The sequence below is a fragment of the Triticum dicoccoides genome, chromosome 3B (assembly GCF_002162155.2).
Source record: "Triticum dicoccoides isolate Atlit2015 ecotype Zavitan chromosome 3B, WEW_v2.0, whole genome shotgun sequence".
In the NCBI taxonomy this organism is placed as follows: domain Eukaryota; kingdom Viridiplantae; phylum Streptophyta; class Magnoliopsida; order Poales; family Poaceae; genus Triticum; species Triticum dicoccoides.
In genome coordinates, this window is record NC_041385.1 from 148,678,982 (window position 1) to 148,697,214 (window position 18,233).

Sequence of the window (18,233 nt, forward strand, 5' to 3'; positions counted from 1 at the left end):
TTCACTTGTCTATGAACTGTACAGGCAACCCAGAAGTCCTTTACCGCGGACACGGCTATTCGAATAGATAATGTTAACCCTACAGGGGTGTACTTCTTCACACACGCTCTCACCACTTACCGTCGTTTACACGACATGTACTCGGCAACCTTCAAGCGGAAGCCCAGCGAGGGTGTCGGCCACGACCTGACTAACCACACAAGTCTCTCATCCAGGTTTATCGCCTATTCGGGTTCCATCCGCAAGGAGATCCGGCCGGGGTGTCGCTCACGGCCCCAAACGATGTGTGCAGGGTTCCCAAGTCCACCATCCGGGTGCCACTTGGTACACCGGGCCACTGTGCCTAGTCTATCCCAAGCCCACCTGTACCGGGTGCCACTTGGTAGACTACTAACACTACCTACAAACACCAGAAACTAGTTGCAACTCCTGGACAGAGATCATGTTGATTAATAAGTCGAGAGGGGTCGAGTTACCGGAACCCAATGTGTGGTAGTAACTGTTCATGGATCACAAACACAGAACTCAGTTCCTAAGGACGGCTGCAATGAGACAACCCACCATGTACTCCTACATGGCCTCTCACCGCTACCTTTACCAAATCGTGTTCACACACTTAGCTCTCAACAATAGGACATGTTCACACACCTCTGATTCATCCCCGATGAATCAGACCTGACTCAACTCTAAGAAGTAGCAGGCATGACAAACAAGCATGAATGAGTAGGCACAACAGGGCTCAAACAACTCCTACTCATGCTAGTGGGTTTCATCTATTTACTGTGGCAATGACAGGTCATGCAAAGGATAAAGGGGTTCAGCTACCGCAGCAAGTAACAGATGAATCGGTGTTGTCCTAATGCAGTAAAAGAGAGCAGGAGCGAGAGAGTAGGATTGTATCGGAATGAACAAGGGGGTTTTGCTTGCCTGGCACTTCTGAAGATAGCATTGAGTCTTCATTAGTGTCAACGATCACAACGTCGGTACACATCTACTGAGAGGGGACAAGCACCGACAAACAAAGAAGAAACACAATCAATGCAATGCAACAATCTGATGCGTGAATGTGACATGGCAATATGCTGTGGTTTGTGCTAATGCAACTAAAACCAGATTAAATGAAGTTGGTTTGAATCCAAGATTCAAATTCAAACTCCACATGTGGTTATTTAAATGCCATTTAATTGAATTGTCCTAAAAGGTAGTCATAAGTTGTTCTAACATGCATGAAAAAGGTACAGATGGATAGATTGGATTTTTCTGATAATTTTTCATATATAAATTATTTCAATCTGAGCTACGGTTGAATTTCTATGATTTTTTTGAAGTTTAGTGCATTTTCTGGAATTTCCTGAATGAACTTAAATCCAGAAAATGCTTTATTGCGTCAGGGTGATGTCACTGTGATGTCAGCAGTCAATAGGGTTGACCCAGGTCAAACCTGACCAGTGGGGTCCACTGGTCAGTGACACAATGCTGTTCAGTGTCAATGACAGGTGGGGCCCGGTCAACGGCCACGTCAGCAAGGTCAATGCTGACGCGTGGGTCCGCTGGAATTAGACTAATTCTAACTAATTTCTTTAGCCGGTTAATTAAACAGGTGGGGCCCGGCTGTCTGTGGGTCAGGGGTGGTTAACAAGATGGTTAGGCAGCTAATGACGGGTTAGCCGACGACTAATCACCGGGGCTAAGCAGTGCACGGCGGCGATCGCCGGCCGGCTGTTTCCGGCCACGGCTGCTTGCGCGGCTGGGCGCGTTGGGGAGCTGCTGCTGCGGGGCTTAGGATGGTGGAAGTGGCATGTGCTGGGGCGGCCGAAGACGACCGCGGCATCGACCACGACGGCGGCCGGAGCTCGGTCGGGTGCGGGAGCGGGGCTGCAGGGCGGTAGGGAAGAAGCTGGTGGCCTAGATGGCACCCATGGGCCACCAGAAGCACTCTGGTGCCATGGGTCCAGGCGGAGGGGCTCGAGGCAAGGGAGCTGGGTGGCCATGGCGGACGGCGGTGCTCGGGCACGTGGACGGGGGTGTTGTGGCATGGGAACAAGCAAAGCAAAGGAGGGGAAACAGAAAGGAGCTCATAGTGAAGTCGATGGCGTAGTCGATGAGGTCAGGGACGCACTGGAGCCCGCGAATCCACGGCGAGGTTGCCGGCGGCCGGAGGTTGAAGATGAGGATGGGGACGATGCTGCAGGAATCTTCCGCTCGCGTGGCTTGGCGGATATGGCATAGAGGTCGACGACGGGGCTTCTTGGCGCGTCGGGGAGGCGTGGGGAGCACGGTGGCTGCGGTTCCATGGCGGCGAGCGCTCTCGGGTGAGCTCGGGGAAGGAACTAGAGGGCGAGGGAGAGAGCAGAGAGTGAGGGAGAGGAGCGAGGGGTCACGGGGCGTCCTCCCGGCGTCGCTAGAAGGGCCGGAAGCCCCTCGGTGGCAAGCAGGAGGTGGCCAGGGGCAGCGCGCGGGCGACAAGCAGCAGCCTGCCTGCTCTGGCAAGAGGAGGAAGACGACAGGGAACCCCTGGTGGGCTGGGCTGGCTTTGCCCAGCTGGGCTGCTACAGTGGTGGGCTGGCTGGGCTGCCAGGTAAGTTCCAGGTGAGCCTCTGTTCTTTTCCTATTTTTATTTCGCTTTTCTATTTCTTCTGCAACTTGATGGCTTTATTAAAAATACTTAGGAAAACTCAAAAATCACCAAACTACTCATGGCCACTGTTTGGAATATATCCAACATGGGACATTTTAGTTTAGGATTATTTGGACATTTTAAATATTTTATAGTATTTAAATGCCCAAATTCAAATAGAGTATGATTTAATTCAGAGCCCAAATATGTCATGAAAAAATGTGCATCACCTCTGGCTACTGTTTACAGTATTTTCCAAAAATGATGAACATTTTTAAAAGGCATTTGGACTTACTGAAAATATTTTAGGTGAACCTAGTGAATTCCTTTAATACTAGGGTTTAGGCAATCCCCATTTCAACTTCTGAGAAATTTAAACATGATGCACACATGAAGGGAAAGCCTGGTGCAAAGCCAGAAGCTAGGGATGTGACAGAAATATCCGTTGCAACAGGAGGCGGGTGACCACGGTGATCTCGTGTGCTTGGAAGTAATGATGCAGCTTCCTCGAGGCCATAAGGAGGCCGAAGAGCAATTTTTGCACACCTGAGTAACTCGACCTAGCCCCCTGCAAGAGGGAGCTGACGAAGTAAACTGGGTGTTGCACCATTTTTTTTCTTCTGCGCCACTTCACCTAGTCGCGCGGACCCTGTCGCACTGGAGCCAGCCCCTGTCGGGGACTCAGTCTTGTCGGGACCGAGCCCTGCCGGGGGGGTTCTGGCTCACCATCTGTTGACTCTGCCGTTGCCGCTACCTCTTCGTCGACCTCTCTCTACGGCACTAGTGCGACACTAACCACCTGATTCGTTGCCACTAGGTACAGCAGCAACGGTTCTTGTGGTTTGGGCACAACGAGCACTTGGGTAGAGGAGAGGTACTTCTTCAAATCCTGTAGCGCTACCTCGGCCTCCGGGGTCCACTCCATTGGGCCCGTCTTCTTCAAGATCTTGAAAAAAGGAAGGGCACGCTCCGTGGACTTGGAGATGAATCCGCTAATGGTGGCAACGTAGCTGGTGTGCCGATGCACGTCCTTGATCCATTTAGGTGCGTCAATCTGCTCGATAGCCTTGATCTGATCTGGGTTTGCCTCAATCCCGCACTATGACACAAAGAACCCGAGAAGCTTGCTGGACGGGACACCGAAGACACACTTCTTAGGGTTCAACTTGAGGTTGATCTTGCGCAGGTTCGCAAATGTTTCCTCCAGATCTTGCACAAGTGTTGCATTGTCCTTGGTTTTGACCACTATGTCATCCATATAAGCTTCCATATTTCTATGTAGCTGGGGCTCAAAACCAATTTGCACTGCTCTTGCAAAGGTTGAGCCAGCACTCTTCAACCCGAAAGGCATCTGTGAAAAGCAATACGTACCACATGGGGTGATGAACACTGTCTTCTCCTCGTCTTCTTTTATCATGAAGATCTGGTGGTACCCTGAGTAGGCATCGAGGAATGATAACAGGTCACACCCAGCCATGGAGTCAACAATTTGGTCGATGCGCGGTAACATGAAGGGATCCTTTGGACAAGCCTTATTAATGTCTGTGTAATCATTACACAGTCTCCACTTCCCGTTTGCCTTGCGCACCACTACCGGGTTGGCCAACTACGTCGGATGGAGCACCCCCCCTACCAAGCCTGCCGCCTCTAGTTTTCTGATCTCCTCCGTGATGAACTCCTTCCTCTCCAGAGCTTGCTTCCTGACCTTTTGCTTGACGGGTCGTGCATGAGGACAGATAGCAAGATGGTGCTCAATCACTTCCCTGGGAACGCCGGGGACGTCAGAGGCTTGCCATGCAAACACATCAACATTCACCCGAAGGAAAGTGATGAGCTTGCTTTCCTATTTGCTGTCAAGGGTGGAGCTTATGGTAAAAGCTCCCCCCATGCCGTCCTCCTTGACGGGCACCTTCTTGATTTCTGGTGGTGCACCTCTGAACTTCTTACCCTTGCCGGTGGAGCTCTCTGGCACATCCTCAATGGGAGTGCAACACCCCAAAGAGGTGCGCTTGCCAGAGTGGGTGCGAGGGGTCTCGCCGGTCTTTTTCCCTCCCGGGACTCCGTCGACAGGAGCAGGTGCCTTGGTGGTAGCTACTACAACTGCTTCTCGGTAGAGTTGATCGGCGCAAATCAACGCGTCTTTTCTTGTCAGAGGGGACGGTGATGATGTTCATTGGCCTGGGCATCTTCAGTGTGTTGTAGGCGTAATGTGAAGCCGCCATGAACTTGGCTAGTGCCGGGAGGCCGAGGGTCCCATTGTAGGGCAGGGGGATCTCGGCTACATCAAAGACAATCCTCTCCGTCCTGTAGTTCAGCTCGCCTCTGAGCGTCACGGGCAGCGTGACCTTTCCCTTCGACTGGCTCCTCTCCGGGTTGACCCCTTGGAACGTGCCCATCTCCTCGAGGTCTCCATCAGGGATCTGTAGCCTCTTGATCACAACAAGCGAGATCAAGTTCAGACCGGCCCCGCCGTCAACCAGCATCTTCGTCACCTTGAGGTTGCGGATTGATGGTGAAACCAACAACGGTAAGCACCCGACCGCAGTAGTGCGGTCAGGATGGTCCTCGGTGTCGAAGATGATGGGCGTGCTAGACCACTTCAGCGGCTTCCGTGCATCGAACGATGGCTCCACCGCTGTGATCTCACGCGCCCACTGCTTGAGCTGGCGGTGGGATGTATGTAGCGAGGCGCCACCGTCGACGCACATGGCTTCCGTGGCTTTCTGGAACTCGTGGTCGTCGGACTCATCGTCCTCGTCATAATCATCGTCTTCCTGCTTCTTGTCGCGGCCCCGGGTGGGCCTCTCCTGCTGATTATCTTTGCCGCGGCGGCCTCCTTAGCCACCACGCTTCTTGCCAGATCCCTCGGCACCCTATTGGCCCTTCTCCTTGTCCCGCCGCTCATACTCAACTTTCTGCTTCACAGCGAGCAGCTCCACTTGCCGACAGTTATGGAGGTCATGTCCCTTGGTGCGGTGGATCTTGCAATACTGCTTGTCGGAGCCCCCTGGCCTATCGGCAGCCGCCAAGGCCCGGCAAGCGACACACCCGGCAACCTCCTTGCCAGGGTCACTCGCCTTGGGTTTCTTGGTGGCACCAGTATCGTCGGACCCCTCGACGGCAAGCACGGTCTTGCCCTTGCGCTTCCTGTTACGGCGTTGGCCCTTCTTCGCCGGGGTGGCGGTATCATCCGTGGAGTCGGTTTCCGCACCGACGTCTTCGCCGGGGTACTTCCTTCCCTCTTCAGCGTGAGTGCACCGATCGGCTAGAACATAAAGCTCGGCCACATCCTTGACCTTGTTCATCGCCAGCTCCTCACGCATCTTGCGATTGCACACATTCTGATGGAATGCACTGATCACGGCGGCAGAATGAATGTCGAGAATGTTGTACTGCACTCGGCTGAACCTTTGGATGTACTTACGCAAGTTTTCTCCTTCTTTCTGGGGGATGATGTGCAAGTCGTTCGCCTGGCCATGAGCTTGGTGGCCTCCAGTAAAGGCGCCAACAAACTCATGACACAGATCCGCCCAAGAAGAAATGGAGTCCACCGGCAAGTGCATCAACCATGACATAACATTGGGCTTGAGTGCCAATGGGAAGTAATTGGCAAGCACCTTATCATCGCGGGCCCCAACAGCTTGCATCGCGATGGTGTAGATGCTGAGGAACTCCGACGGGTGAGTCTTGTCGTTGTACTTCTCACCAACGTCGGGCTTGAACGTGCGGTAGGAGGGCCACTAGAACTGCCGCAGCTCACGGGTGAAGGCCGGACAACCCACCTCGTAGGGTAGGCCACCGTAGCCTCCCGGTGCTGGGTGGTCCATAGTGGACCCCGCCCGCCTGTCCGACTGGTGCCGCGCATCCCATAGGTGCTCGATAGTGGTTCGAGCGTCTTCATGGGCTCGCCCCCGAAGAACTTGACGCTGATCGCTGCGGGTCCGTGGGTCGGACGACGCTACCAACATGTCATCCCGAGCGTCTTCACGACGGACCGATGCTCGTGGTGGCTGGCGCGGGGGAGGAGAGTGCACCGTGGCAGCATCTCCCCCAGCCCTGTCCTGTTGGGATGCGGTAGCTCTACGGAGCGCCGATCCACGGGTGCCGCTGGCCGTGGCTCATCCCTGTTGGCGATGCCGATGAGACTCCGGATGGTGGCTCTCCACTCGTCAAGCTTATCCGCACCAGGAGGGAAATCAAGGAGTAGTTGTGCTCGCGCCAATGCTTCTGTTGGCGTGGATGGTGGCGAAAGCTGCATGGACCGTGACGCGCTCAGACTTCTAACCGCGTTAGAAGGAGCCCCATTGCGGCCCTGCGGCCGTCGGCAACCTCTGCCAGCACCTCGGCGTGCATGCTGGCCCTCCTCATCATGTGAAGGGCGCATGGGATCCTTCCCAGGGCGGCGCCCCGGGTCACCAGTGGGGCGGCGCTGCTCATTGCGCACGACCTGAGAAAAGCATGCCGTGGGCGCCGGTGTTGGTGTCTTGGAGGTTGCCGCGCCGCTGTCCGGCAGCACGACGACGCCCCTGGAGGGCCCCGTGCCGCCGGCAGGGGGCCCAACTCCGTCTCTGGAGCTCGCAACGCGTGGCTTGTCGCCTAGCGTACGAACAACGCCACTCACCAGGCCCGGACTGCCAGGGCGGTGTGGATGTCGCGGGCCGCGCCACAGGTTCTCTCCGCGACTGGCCCGCTACTGGTCCACACCAGTACAGGCAGTCCGGTCCCGAACGAATCGATTGTCGTGGTCGTCTTCTTCGTAGGATCCATGGCAATGAAGAACTGCTAGGCCAACTGTTAGACCAGATTCTCACAATTGCGCCACCTACCTCACCCTGTTTCCCCTGGTTCTCTCTCTAATCCCTGTGCCGTCGTCGGCCTGTAGGAACTAGCCTGCCATGGAGTTCGTCAGCTGCGTCCGCCACTTCTGCACCCGGAGACTCACGCCCGCGTTGACCTCTCCCCTCGCCAAGCCGCCCGAGCACCTCCTCCAGTTCGTCGCCTCGGTCGCCGCCTTGCGAAGCTCCGCTCACTGACGGCCATCGCCGGGAGACGCCAGCGCCAAGTCCCGCTCCCTGCGTCCTCTGCATCGCAGCCACGGTGAGGCCTCTGCTTCTTCTGTGTTGACCGCGCCTCCCCCACCTGCCTGTTCGATCCAGCCCAGCATCACCAAGGCCCAGCGCCCCTTCCAGCCGCCCTCTCCACAAACGGGCCGAAGCCCATGGTGAGCGCCCAGCCAGACCCAGCAGTTTCAGCCCAGTGCATGTTTTTTCCCTATTCTACGAATTTTGCTATTTATCCTGAGATTACTGTTTTGCAGAAACCCCCTTGCACTTCATGCATATAATAACTCATGATCTGTGTATCATATGTAAAAACTTTAAACATGTAAAATGCTTAGAATTTTGTGTAGATTAATAATATGCCACTTTCATCCATGTTTAAAATGTTTAAAATGATGTTTGTTTAAATTTGCTCAAATACCATGTTAAAATGATTTATTTCATAACTAAATAATCGTAGCTCGGTTTTAAATAAACTTTATATGTAAATGGGGTGGAAAAATGCCTAGTTTAACATGATGCACTTTATTTTCCTGTTTAACAACACTAAAATATGTTTTAGGGCAGAACAGTACCAAATTTGAATTATGGACATGAGGATTTTCCGGAATTGTTGTTTGTTGTTCCGGCCTCATTTAAACTTGCCTAGATAGGTAGTTTAATTATGCTTCACCTCTTGCCATGTTTAACAACATTTAATATTGTTTGGTAGCTTAAACAAGATTAAACTAATATGTCAATGTAGTGTTTTGTCAATATGCAACTCGTGGCATATTGAGCTCCACTTAACTTGTAGTATTATTTGTTACACTTTGCCATGCCATGGCTCATTAAACCGGACATGCATCATACTTGGTTGTGCATCGTGCCATGTCTATGTGATGGTTGTTTACAATTTTTTTTGCTTCTTTCCGGTGTTGCTTCTTCTTGATAGTTCCGGTAACGTTGCGATTGTGAGGATTCATTCGACTACGCCCGTTCGTCTTCTTCATGGACTCGTTCTTCTTCCTAGCGGGATTTCAGGCAAGATGAACATCACCTTGGATCTCATTACTATCATTGTTATGCTAGATTGCTTCGTTCTATCGCTTTTCTGCGCTACCTATCTCTTGCTTGTCAAGCCTCCCAGTTTACCATGTCAGCCTCTAACCTTTTCACCCTTCCTAGCAAACCATTGCTTGGCTATGTTACCACTTTTGCTCAGCCCCTCTTATAGCGTTGTTAGTTGCAGGTGAAGTTGAAGATTGCTCCATGATGGACAGGATTATGTTGGGATATCATAATATCTCTTATTTAATTAATGCATCTATATACTTCATAAAGGGTGGAAGGCTCGGCCTTATGCCTGGTGTTTTGTTCCACTCTTGCCGCCCTAGTTTCCGTCATACCGGTGTTATGTTCCCGGATTTTGCGTTCCTTACGCGGTTGGGTGATTTATGGGACCCCCTTGACAGTTCGCCTTGAATAAAACTCCTCTAGCAAGCCCAACCTTGGTTTTACCATTTGCCTCACCTAGCCCTTTTTCCCTTGGGTTTCCGGAGCCCAAGGGTCATATTTATTTTAGCCCCCGGGCCAGTGCTTCTGTAAGTGCTGGTCCGAACTGAGCAGCCTGCGGGGCCCCCTCAGGGAAACTCGAGGTCTGGTTTTACTTGTAGCTTGACTTATCCGGTGTTGGCCTGAGAACAAGATATGTGCAGCTCCTATCGGGATTGTCGGTGCATCGGGCGGCTTTGTTGGTCTTGTTTTACCATCGTCGAAATGTCTTGTAAACCGGGATTCCGAGACTGATCGGGTCTTCCTGGGAGAAGGTATATCCTTCGTTGATCGCGAGAGCTTATCATGGGCTAAGTTGGGACACCCCTACAGGGTATAAACTTTCGAGAGCCGTGCCCGCGGTTATGTGGCAGATGGGAATTTGTTAATATCCGGTTGTAGATAACTTGACACCAGATTCGAATTAAAATGCATCAACCGCGTGTGTAACCGTGATGGTCTCTTTTCGGCGGAGTCCGGGAAGTGAACATTGTTTTGGGTTATGTTTGACGTAAGTAGGACTTCAGGATCACCTCTTGATCATTGATAGCTTCACGACCATTCCTTTGCTTCTCTTCTCGCTCTCATTTGCGTATGTTAGCCACCATATATGCTTAGTCGCTGTGGTAACCTCACCACTTTACCCCTTCCTTTCCCATTAAGCTTTGCTAGTCTTGATACTCATGGTAATGGGATTGCTGAGTCCTCGTGGCTCACAGATTACTACAACAATAGTTGCAGGTACAAGTTATGCAATGATCTTGACGCGAGAGCGATGTTTGCTTGTCTTGGAGTTTCTTCTTCTCCTTCTTCTTCGATCAAGGGATAGGTTCCAGGTCGGCAGCCTGGGCTAGCAGGGTGGATGTCGTTTGAGTTTTTGTTTGTGTTTCATCCGTAGTCGGATGTTGATCTTATGTATGATGTATTGTTGTATTCTTGCGGCATTTGTATGCCTTTTGTATGTATCCCCATCTATTATGTAATGTTGATGTAATGATATCCACCTTGCCAAAGCGTATTAATATGTGGTTCTATCCTTGGTGGGACCTTCAAGTCTCTTTAGGATAGTATCGCATATTGGGCGTGACAGTCGCTTTATTGTATGCAATGCAATCGCCCTGTAATTGCTTTACTTTATCACTAAGCGGTAGCGATAGTCGTCGAAGCAATAATTGGTGAGACGACAACGATGCTACGATGGAGATCAAGGTGTCGCGCCGGTGATGATGGTGATCATGACGGTGCTTCAGAGATGGAGATCACAAGCACAAGATGATGATGGCCATATCATATCACTTATATTGATTGTATGTGATGTTTATCTTTTATGCATCTTATCTTGCTTCGATTGACGGTAGCATTATAAGATGATCTCTCACTAAATTTCAAGATAAAAGTGTTCTCCCTGAGTATCCACTGTTGCCAAAGTTCGTCGTGCCCAGACACCACGTGATGATCGGGGGTGATAAGCTCTACGTCCATCTACAACGGGTGCAAGCCAATTTTGCACACGCAGAATACTCAGGTTAAACTTGACGAGCCTAGCATATGCAGATATGGCCTCGAAACATTGAGACCGAAAGGTTGAGCGTGAATCATATAGTAGATATGATCAACATGGTGATGTTCACCATTGAAAACTACTCCATTTCACGTGATGATCGGTTATGGTTTAGTTGATTTGGATCACGTGATCACTTAGATGATTAGAGGGATGTCTATCTAAGTGGGAGTTCTTAAGTAATATGATTAATTGAACTTAAATTTATCATGAACTTAGTACCTGATAGTATTTTGCTTGTCTATGTTTGTTGTAGATAGATGGCTCGTGCTATTGTTCCGTTGAATTTTAATGCGTTTCGTGAGAAAGCAAAGTTGAAAGATGATGGTAGAAATTACACGGTCTGGGTCCATAACTTGAGGATTATCCTCATTGCTGCACAGAAGAATTACGTCCTGGAAGCACCGCTAGGTGCCAAACCTGCTGCAGGAGCAACACCAGATGTTATGAACGTCTGGCAGAGCAAAGCTGATGACTACTCGATAGTTCAGGGTGCCATGCTTTACGGCTTAGAACCGGGACTTCAACGACATTTTGAACGTCATGGAGCATATGAGATGTTCCAGGAGTTGAAGTTAATATTTCAAGCAAATGCCCGGATTGAGAGATATGAAGTCTCCAATAAGTTCTACAGCTGCAAGATGGAGGAGAATAGTTCTGTCAATGAGCATATACTCAGAATGTCTGGGTATAACAATCACTTGATTCAACTGGGAGTTAACCTTCCGGATGATAGCATCATTAACAGAATTCTTCAATCACTGCCACCAAGCTACAAGAGCTTCGTGATGAACTATAATATGCAAGGGATGGATAAGACAATTCCCAAGCTCTTCGCAATGCTAAAGGCTGCGGAGGTAGAAATCAAGAAGGAGCATCAAGTGTTGATGGTCAATAAGACCACCAGTTTCAAGAAAAAGGGCGAAGGGAAAAAGAAGGGGAGCTTCAAGAAGAACAACAAACAAGTTGCTGCTCAAGAGAAGAAACCCAAGTCTAGACCTAAGCCTGAGACTGAATGCTTCTACTGCAAGCAGACTAGTCACTGGAAGCGGAACTGCCCCAAGTATTTGGCGGATAAGAAGGATGGCAAGGTGAATAAAGGTATATGTGATATACATGTTATTGATGTGTACCTTACCAGAGCTCGCAGTAGCACCTGGGTATTTGATACTAGTTCTGTTGCTAATATTTGCAACTCGAAACAGGGACTACGGATTAAGCGGACACTGGTTAAGGACGAGGTGACGATGCGCGTGGGAAATGGTTCCAAAGTCGATGTGATCGCCGTCGGCATGCTACCTCTACATCTACCTTCGGGATTAGTTTTAGACCTAAATAATTGTTATTTGGTGCCAGCGTTGAGCATGAACATTATATCTGGATCTTGTTTGATGTGAGACGGTTATTCATTTAAATCTGAGAATAATGGTTGTTCTATTTATATGAGTAATATCTTTTATGGTCATGCACCCTTAAAGAGTGGTCTATTTTTGATGAATCTCGATAGTAGTGATACACATATTCGTAATGTTGAAGCCAAAAGATGCAGAGTTGATAATGATAGTGCAACTTATTTGTGGCACTGCCGTTTAGGTCATATTGGTGTAAAGCGCATGAAGAAACTCCATACTGATGGACTTTTGGAATCACTTGATTCTGAATCACTTGGTACTTGCAAACCATGCCTCATGGGCAAGATGACTAAAACGCCGTTCTCCGGAACTATGGAGCGAGCAACTGATTTGTTGGAAATCATACATACTGATGTATGTGGTCCAATAAATATTGAGGCTCGCGGTGGGTATCGCTATTTTCTCACCTTCACAGATGAGTTGAGCAGATATGGGTATATCTACTTAATGAAACATAAGTCTGAATCATTTGAAAAGTTCAAAGAATTTCAGAGTGAAGTTGAAAATCATCGTAACAAGAAAATAAAGTTTCTACAATCTGATCGTGGAGGAGAATATTTGATGTATGAGTTTGGTTTACATTTGAAGCAATGCGGAATAGTTTCGCAACTCGCGCCACCCGGAACACCACATCGTAATGGTGTGTCCGAACATCGTAATCGTACTTTACTAGATATAGTGCGATCTATGATGTCTCTTACTGATTAACCGCTATCGTTTTGGGGTTATGCTTTAGAGACGGCCGCATTCACATTAAATAGGGCACCATCAAAATCCATTGAGACAACGCCTAATGAACTGTGGTTTGGCAAGAAACCAAAGTTGTCGTTTCTTAAAGTTTGGGGCTTCAATGCTTATGTGAAAAAGCTTCAACCCGATAAGCACGAACCCAAATCGGAGAAATGTGTCTTCATAGGATACCCAAAGGAAACTGTTGGGTACACCTTCTATCACAAATCCGAAGGCAAGACATTTGTTGCCAAGAATGGATCCTTTCCAGAGAGGAGTTTCTCTCGAAACAAGTGAGTGAGAGGAAACTAGAACTTGATGATGTAACTGTACCTGCTCCTTTATTGGAAAGTAGTTCATCATAGAAACCGGTTCCTGTGACGACTACACCAATAAGTGAGTGTCGGTGTCAAAACCATCGGATCTCGGGTAGGGGGTCCCGAACTGTGCGTCTAGGCGGATGGTAATAGGAGACAAGGGACACGATGTTTTTACCCAGGTTCGGTCCCTCTCGATGGAGGTAAAACCCTACTCCTGCTTGATTAATATTGATGATATGGGTAGTACAAGAGTAGATCTACCACGAGATCAGAGAGGCTAAACCCTAGAAGCTAGCCTATGGTATGATCGTTGTTCGTCCTATGGACTAAAACCCTCCGGTTTATATAGGCACCGAAGAGGGTTAGGGTTACACAGAGTTGGTTACAATGGTAGGAGATCTACATATCCGTATCGCCAAGCTTGCCTTCCACGCCAAGGAAAGTCCCATCCGGACACGGGACGAAGTCTTCAATCTTGTATCTTCATAGTCCAGGAGTCCGGCCAATGGTCATAGTCTGGCTATCCGAACACCCCCTAATCTAGGACTCCCTCAGTAGCCCCTGAACCAGGCTTCAATGACGACGAGTCCGGCGCGCATATTGTCTTTGGCATTGCAAGGCGGGTTCCTTCTCCGAATACTTCATAGAAGATTTTGAACACAAGGATAGTGTCCGGTTCTGCAAAATAAGTTCCACATACCACCGTAGAGAGAATAATATTTACACAAATTCAATCTGCTGACGTATTCCGTGGCGTGAAATCACACCATGGCCAAGCCTTTATTCGAATCATTTTTACTGTCCCACCTCAGCGCGTTTAGTGAGGCGGTTTCCTTGGCACGTCTTGTCGAAGCAGAGATCGTGTCCCCTGATTCCGGGATTCTCATCAATACGGGCATGGGTTACCCAACTGCACCATCGATTACGGCGCTTGGGAGATAAGCGAGTTTTACCAGGCTGGTGGGGACGCATAGCTTCGTCCGTCCATATAAGGGGATAAGGATCCACTTTTTCACACATGCCTTCCTCCTCCTTTGCTCATCCATTTCCGCGCACTCGAGCTCTAGCGCCCAAGTCCGCACATCTCGCCTCAACCTTCCCCAGCCATGTCCGGAGGGGGAGGCAAGTGGATGGTCTCCTCCGTCACGGAGGGGCACATCAAAAATATGCGGAAGGCCGGATACTTGTCTAGCGACATCGCGCATCGACTCCCCGACAAGGGGCAGTTTATCCCCACCCCCAGGCCCCATGAAAGGGTGGTGTTCCTCACCCACTTCCTCAGCGGACTAGGTTTTCCACTTCACCCATTTGTCTGGGGGCTCATGTTTTACTACGGCCTGGATTTCCACGATCTAGCCCCGAATTTCATCCTCAACATCTCGTCGTTCATCGTCGTGTGCGAGGCCTTCCTCTGCATCCAGCCCCACTTTGGCTTATGGCTGAAGACCTTCAATGTCAAGCCGAAGGTAGTGGGCGGCCGCCAGGCGGAGTGCGGAGGTGCCATGGTGGGAAGGATGCCCAACGTCTTATGGCTCGAGGGCTCCTTCGTGGAGACCATAAAGGGGTGGCAATCGGGGTGGTTCTACATCACCGAGCCGCGTGACCCTAAATGGGCAGCGGCCCCTGAATTCCGATCTGGCTTCCCTACACGGCTCACCTCTTGGAAAGAGACGGGCCTAACATGGGGTAATTTGGAAGAGCTGACCGGACTCCAAACCTGCGTCCAAAACCTGGTGAACAAGAAGCTCAAGCTTGTCGACGTAGTCCAGGTCATGCTCATCCGTCGGATCCTCCCGTGCCAACAACGGGCATTCAACTTGTGGGAGTTTGATCCGGCACAGCAACAAACCTTGAGCAGGCTCTTCGACACTACGTACGAAGATGCCTGGAAGGTGCTGTTCAAGGGCGCCAAGGCTCCCGCATCCGCTACCGAAGATCGCGGATTCAGCTCGCAGCGTCAAGCCAGCGAGGTAAGCTATTTTACCCTTTACAGGACACTTGTTTTTCATAGTTTGACTCTATGCGGGATTTAAACTCCCTTACCTTTGACAGGTCTGGCAGAAGACGTCCGGGCAGGTTGACTGTCTAGCTCCCTTACCAGAAGACCCAGCGGACGCCCGATTGACGGGGTTGCTGGTTCCGGTACCTCACATGGTGCCAGAGAAGAAGGCCAAGAAGAAGGCCACGGGAACTCGAAGGAGTTCCCGGCGCTAGGTGTTGTCGGACTCATCGTCCGATGACTCTGAGGCGGACTCCTTCCACAAAGACGAGGAGGAGGAAAAAGAGGCCTCTCCCCCAGTGGGGGGGAGAGAAGAAAAGGAAGGCCGCCCCAACTGGGGAGGCCGGAGGGTCCAAGAAGGGAAGGACCCTTCCTCCGGACTACTCCACCAACGCCAACGATGGCGAAGAGGAGTGGCCACCGAGGGCTAAGCCCCTGGGAACATCGTAAGTGTCCGGATACCATAATAACTCATGGTGTTTCGTTTGTCGTATAGAATCTCCTAACGCCGAATATAACCCTGCAGCCCGCCCAAGGACGGGCTCGACGTTTCAACAAGCGGCTCCCTGGCTTCGTCGGACGTGAATAGCACTTCACTTCCGGCTGCCTCCTCTCCTCGCGCTGCGGATGACGCCGAGGTGGGGTCCCAAAAGGGGCCCAGCTAGGAGGAGGAGTTCCAGGAGGCGCCGCAAGGCAACCTCCCGGACTCCAGGCACAAGGGGGATCAAACCCCAAAGGGCTCTAAGTCCGGCCCTGGGCCGGACTCCATACCGGAACCTTCAGTAGTTCCGGAGTCCGGCAGGTGGCCCCTTCGTAAGAAGGGCGAGACTGCGACACCGCTGACCTCCGTCCAACCGGAGGCACCGGATAATTTGCTGGAGGCGCTTAACGGCGCCTCCATCGACGAGGAGCACTGCACTGTTATGAGTGTGGTGATCCAGAAAGTTCAGTCCGCCAAGAGCGGGCTGACTGAAGCCTGTGCCAGCCTTCTAATAGGCTTTGAGGTATGTATTTAAGATATGTAAAAATATTACCGCATAGACAGTAGCCCCTGATGCTCAGTTTGGTGTTCGGAAAGAAAAGCCGAACTAAGGATCTAAAAAGATGTACGCAAGAGTCTAACATAAGTATGTCAATATGGGGAATGCAAGCTGTGCTGCTGACCTCTGCTGCCCTGACTGCGGAGGTCAATGCATTGAAGCAGAGCCTCGAGCGGTCCGAGAACGAGCTCGGCCTTGCCAAAAAGCAGCTCGAGGACAAGGAAGGTAAGTAATACCTTATGGAAGTATATAAAAGATGTGGTTGCAAAAAATAACAGGAATAACGTGAGAATTGCAGGGGCCACGAACGAGGTGGCGACCCTGAAGGAAGCGGTGTCCAAGGCCGAAAGCAATGCGGCCACGGAGCGCACCGAGCGAGAGAAGCAGGAGGCGCGGGTGGCGGAGGTGCGGCAAGAGCTCCAGGCTCTCGTGGAAAAACACAAGAGTTTGGAGCGTGACTCAAAGACTCGAGAGTCCGAGCTCGCCTCGGCTCTTGAGAGCGCCAAAGCCGCTAAGGCCGAAGCCCAAGAAGCCCTCCAGGAAATTGAGGCAATGAAGAAGATAGCGGCGGGTAAGGCATTCTTTATGCAGAGCAAGCACGTGAAAGTGAATTACTTGTTACTTACCTGAATCCGGAGCTCTCCAGGAGCATTCACGAATCTGCCCCGCAGTGTGTCCGATGCTGCCGCATTCTACCGGGCCGAGGAGGGGAGCTCGACGGAGAAGGTGTTCTGGTCTCAGTATGCTGAGGCCGGACACCCGGTGCCCTTGAGCGACCAGCTGAAGCAGCTGGTCGAGCTCCATAAGGTGGCCGAACAGGCCATGAAGGGCCTCATAGTTCGGCTGTGGCCTGAGGAAGCCATGCCTGGGAGCTACTTCGGGCTGGTGAGGAGGCTGGTGGACGCCTGTCCATGGATTGAAGTCGTCAAGCGCTCGGTCTGTATCGAAGGTGCCCGTAGGGCCCTTGCCCGTGCTAAAGTACACTGGGGCAACATGGATGCTGAGAAGCTTGTGACGGATGCTCCATCGTCGGGCAGGGAGTATCGCAAGCCCGAGATGTATTATGAGGGCGTCCTGAAGGGTGCCCGCCTTATAGCGGGTGAATGCTCCAAAGATGTCATTTTTGAGTAAACTCGCATTTGTTATCCTGTACGCTTGAAAACTTGTTCATATGCGCTAAGCAACGCTTGTGAATTTAAAATATTACCTTCTGTGCGGCCATTTATTAAATTTGAGAGATGGCGAGTCGTCGGCTTCTGCCCCCATGCCACGAGTGCTGGGGTGTTCGGGATAAACTTGAGCGCTTTTTTTCCCATTCTTGGGTCCTTCGAGGGAGGCGCTCAATGCAACGAACAAGGCAACTGGACTATAATGCTTGAACACTCTCACTTAGCCATAGAATTCTATAATTTTAAATTTCGGTGAAGCCCCTAGTATTCAGAAGACCGAATTCGGGGCGCTATCCACGCCTGGGCTGGACAAAGCCGACTCCTCGCTCTAAGCGGCATAAGTCTTTAGGGACTCGAAAACCTCTCGAACAGCGACCGCTCTCGCCCTATCACGACGGTCAGTTTTAGCTTTCTCCACTGAGGTGCTTAACCCAGCTCAACCGGGGCACAATCGCAGTGGTTCTCCCAGCGCTACCTTAGCCGATATAACGGAACGTAAGGTACCAAAACATGGGAGCCACGCAAACGCAACTATTGACCCAAGACATGATTCGGAGCCGATGCATATAATGCTATAAGTTCGGGGTGCCGCACTTGTGAAAGTGTTCGGACTTATCACACCATATTTTGGGGTACTTAAGCCCCTGGTGTATTTGGCCATACCAAAGCATACGGATGCAACATGTCATAAGTGAACATATATAGATAAAAAAGGAATGCAATAATAGGCAAAAGCTATGCATTGTTTATTCAAAAAAAGTGCGGTAAAAGCAGAATGATACAAATAGTGCAA